The sequence below is a fragment of the Zeus faber genome, assembly GCF_960531495.2.
Source record: "Zeus faber genome assembly, chromosome: 7".
NCBI classification, from domain to species: Eukaryota; Metazoa; Chordata; class Actinopteri; order Zeiformes; family Zeidae; genus Zeus; species Zeus faber.
The window spans coordinates 6,710,714-6,715,713 of NC_137203.1; positions in this window are offsets into that span (position 1 = coordinate 6,710,714).

Below are 5,000 nucleotides of genomic sequence, written 5' to 3' on the forward strand. Positions count from 1 at the left end.
GACAGACAGACGGACAGACGGACAGACAGACAGCAGGTTAACAAACAGACAGACAGACGGACAAACAGTCAGACAGACAGGCAGACAGACAGATGGAAGATAATCAACCAGACAGACAAACAGACAGACATACAGACAGACGGATGTACAGATGGAAGGTTATCAAACAGACAGACAGACGGATAGACTAAAGGTAATTAAACAGATGGACAGACAGACAGACAGACAGACAGACAGATAGAAGGTAGTCAAACAGACCAACAGACAGACAGACAGACATACAGATAGAAGGTAGTCAAACAGACAGACAGACAGACAAAAGGTAAACAAAGAGAGAAACGGACAGACAGATGGAAGATAATCAGACAGACAGACACACAGACAGACGGACGGACGGACGGAAGGCGATCAGACAGACAGACAGACATTAAAATGAACGCGCAGGCAGCTAAACAGCTGGACGGCTGATGAGAAGCCCTGCAGACGCGTGGGGGCGGAGAAGGGGAAAGAAAACAAGAAGCAGCCGACGGCCCTGGCTACGCCCCTTTCTCCGCGTCCCCGTCCCTCTTCAGGGCCACGGGGCCTCAGGACGGGGGGGGGGGGGGGGGGGGTCGTAGGTTGGAAAACACCGACTCCTTCCGGAGCGACCGGGGTCCAAGCGTCGGTTCGACTCCCCGACTCGCGGCCGGTTTCGGGGCCGGCCGGCGTGTCTTGGGGTGAGCTGTGAGCCCCTCGGCTCGCGGATCTCGCTGGCGGGGGGCCGGTCCCGGGAGTCGTCGCCCTCCCGCCCGTGCGTGACCCCCCCCCTGCCGCCGGGCGTGGGAGGGCCGACCGCTCTCTCCCTACGGCTCTCTATTTACCGTTGATCGTCTCTCTCTCTCCCTCTCTCTCTCTCTCTCTCTCTCTCTCTCTCTCTCTCTCTCTCGCTCGCCCGCTCGCTCCCTCCCTGAGGAGGTCTCGCTAACAGGGTACCTGACAGGAGAAGAGGTGCACTCGCAGCGGCATTTCTTCTTCCCCGGGAGGCTACCTAGTCACCCAAGGCTAATTAAATATCGCTTCCCAGGCGTCTGTCTCTCCCCCGCTCCTCTCGCTCGCTCTCTCCACCCCCCTCCCCCCCCTCCCCCCGGCTCATCACATCATCTTTCTGTGGAAACCTCTGACGGACGGCGCTCCCTCCGCCTCCCCCTCCGCCGGCCCCCTTTCCTCTTCACCCCGCCTCTGTTGTTCCTATTCTGTCCTCCCGGTTGGAGAGCCCTACCTCCCTCTCTCTCTCCCTCCCTCTCTCCCTCCCTCTCTCTCTCTCTCCCTCCCTCTCTCTCTCTCTCCCTCTCTCTCTCTCTCTCTCTCTCTGTACTCTATCGTTCACAACGACTTATTATTTACCCCGGTTCTCTCCTTCCCCCTGTCTCTCCCTCTCCCCCTGTGTTAGCCCTCCACCTCCGCTCTTCCTCTGCGTCGCTCTCTTCTTTCCAACGCCTTTGGCTCCTTACACTCAAATTAACCTTTGGCTATAACAACCAGACAGGGGAGTAGTGAACAGGCAGCAGAGAATGGCAGAAGAAGGCAGACAGAGTTATATGCCTTTTTATGCTTCCCTCTTCGTTCATCTCATCCCTCTCTCCGTGTGGGTTGGCAGATAGAAATTATGTTTTGTTGCGAAAGCTTGGTGTGTGTGTGCGCGCACGCCCGTGTGTGTTTGTGTGGGTGTGTGTGTGTGTGTGTGTGTGTGTGTGTGTGTGTCGGAGTTGATGAATGTGTGTGTGTGTGTGTGTTTTTCAGTGTCTGAGTCTGTGTTGAAATTAGAGCGTGCATGTGTATAAATGTGTGTGTGTGTGTGTGTGTGTGTGTGTGTGTGTGTGTGTGTGTGTGTGTGTGTGAGTGTCTGAGAGCCTTTGATAGTAGGTATGTGTGGTTTTCATTCTCAGTGTGCTTGTTCGTGTAAGAGAGAGCTAGAGAGAGAGAGAGAGAGTGTGTGTGTGGATGGATATGTTTGTGTGTCTTTGTGTGCGTGTGTTTGTGTATGTGTGTGTAGATGGAGACAGTGATAACGAGTTGTGTGTTGTGAGAGTGAGAGAGAAAGAGGTAGAGTGCAACTGAGTGCGAATGTCTGTATCGAGTGTGTGTGTGTGTGCCTGCGTGCACGCGTGTGTGTGTGTGTGTGTGTGTGTGTTTCTACAGGGTCAATCTAAGCCGCTGTCCATGTAATTGTGAATTAGAGTTCTAAATGAGGTCCACTTCCCCTGAGCTGACGGGGGGAAAAAACCTCCGGAAACGAAAGAAAAAGAGAGAGGGAGAGAGGGAGACGCTGAGTCTCGCCCCGTCGCTCGCCCCCTGTTCAGACAAGACGGCGACGCTGATGACTTGTCGCTGAGCTGGGCGAGCGAGGCCGAGGCGTGTTTCCTTTTTTTACCTACGTATGGAGTTTAATGTTGATACACGGGGAAACACTGATTACAGCAATTAACCGCGCGCGTTCCTAAACCCGAGTTGGTGTAAACCCAAGTTGTAAGTTGTAAACAAGGGACGGTGTTTTTTTTCCCTTCCGTGTGAAGCTCCCCTGTTATTGGTCCGCGAAACGCCACGCCCCTTGTTTAAATTCGCTCCCACGCGCAGATAACGTAAAGCGCGGTGACATCAAATGACATCACAAATTGCCGTAAAGCAGTTCTGCTGGTGATTTGCGACAATGGGATAGAAGCGGTTTTAAAAGCTCGAGCGACTTCGGTCGTTATTTGACTTTGTTGACCACATCGGGATCAGCAGTTATGCAGCCGATGTGTCCGAATTTTTAAACAAGTATAAAAAACAAAAAAACACTGATTATTTATCCTATATTTATCTGTTTTACACTCCTTTTAAGTTACCAACAAAAATAAGCACAGAAGTGGTTCCAAGCAATAAGGTATGCTGCCGCGTTCATGGGAAACTACGAAAACGAATCTGTTTCGGAAGTCAGCATGCGTACACCGGAACCTGGAAGAAAAAAAAAAAAAGTTATTTAATAATATTAAATAACATTTTTTTTGGTATCATCTTTTACATTTGTTTTTAGATATCAAAAAGTTATTTGAAAGTTCTCAAATATAGAAAGGTTAATAATATATGTTTTTCCAAAATGATTTTAAAATTTGGCACTTTTTGACAAAATATTGGTCAAAACATTTTCTTAAGACAAATATCATATTGCACAGCCCTACTATTAAATATTAAATATTAAAATGTTCAACGTTGTCAATGTTCACATTTCAAGTGTCAGTGTAACGTTACCTGGCATGCGGGCGCGCACTGGGCATTGTTCTGATTGGATGACCGCGCTGTCAGTCAAGCTCCTTGTTTCCCTCCCACTGGTTACACACACACACACACACACACACACAGACACACACACGGTATGATGACATCACATCATCACATCACAGTCATGTCACAGTTATCCCTTTCGGATTAAAAAATGTCATTCAATCAAATCAATTTGTGCAAACCTGTTCATAACTTTTTGAGAAATTCTGCAAGCAGGCAGACAGACAGACAGGGGTGGAATTTAACAAAAGTTTTGATGTATAGTCTGGCTGGAATTTCTCTACGTTTCCAAGTATAAATGGGTCCAAAGACTTGCAATATATTCGGTTTGACGACTTATTCTGTTACCGGTTCTCCACCCCCAAAATGACGTCCAAAAGCCTTTCCTCTGTCTCTCATTATGTAAAAAACTAACAGAGTAAGTTCGATAAAGTAAGTTATTCAAACCACCGACCAAACAAAAAACTTAAATTAACAATCAGTTAATGTTTGAAAAAACAACAACAACAACAACAACAACAACAACAACAACAACAACAAAACTTTAACCCATGTAAGTAGCAGTTTTGAAGCAAAACCAGAAGCCTAATGTGGTGTGGGGAGGGTGTGGTTTGAGCAGCCTCACCTGCCTGAGTCGAGGTAATTGGGGCCCAGGATCAGTGTGGCTCTACGCCTGTTGCTCGTCAGAGTAATCAACGAGCAACAGACAAAAGCCCCATCCCCACGCCCGCAGGAGGGGAGCCCTTGTCATGACATCTGATCTGGGGCTTGTTCCACGTGGCCAACTCTCTACAATAAACTGGTGTGTTGTCTCCTCCATCGTCTGTGTCTCTGTGTCAGAGGGCCCTGAAAACACCACACAGGCAAAGCTGCCCCACCTGATATTAAACCTAAAATGCACTCTACTTTCAGCTCTGTTATGTGGCTCGTAGTTGATCTGGAAGGGCTACAATCAGTTTTTTTTTTGGGGTGGAGGTGGATTTCTAATTCGGGAACGCACTTGATCTTTACACTAATCCCAACCCTTCTATGAACAAAAAAAAAATGGGTCCCAAATCTCCAATTTGTTGCAGTTACTGAGCAAACATCAGCCGGAAAAATAAAAGTGCCTCAAAAAAAAAAAAATCTCCTGAGCTCTGGATAATAAGGCATCGCAGGAAAAACCAGCATTTGACATTGTCCATATGATTTTCTACGCGGTAACACTCAATTTCTTCATATACCGTCAAACTCTGAGTCCTTCCAATTTTCACTCTTTCCTTCACCCTCTGATGGTCTGATCCTGTTCTTTCTCTTTTCCACCCTGCCTCTTGATTTATTTAACACACCGTTCCGCTTGTGCTTGTCAATTCATGCAGACAAATCAACGTCGGTTCCTTTATCATATTAACTGCATTTGTCCACCAATATACCCCATCAGATTTTTTTTCCATGCATATGTGATGCCACAAATTGGTATTTGAAATGCATTGGAAATATGCCACTACACGCAGATAACTGCAAAATCGCCCGCGTCAATTGAGCCTGCTGAGTTGAATCATACCACTAAACGCTGAATACATGTCTGGTTCTGATTTGTGCTATCACTCCCTATGAACTACAGTTCAAAACCCGGCGCTTGTCTGTTATCCAGTATTAAAACAATAAGCAATATTGAACACGCTACAGTATGTGGTCCTCAGCTCTCTCTCTCTCTCTCT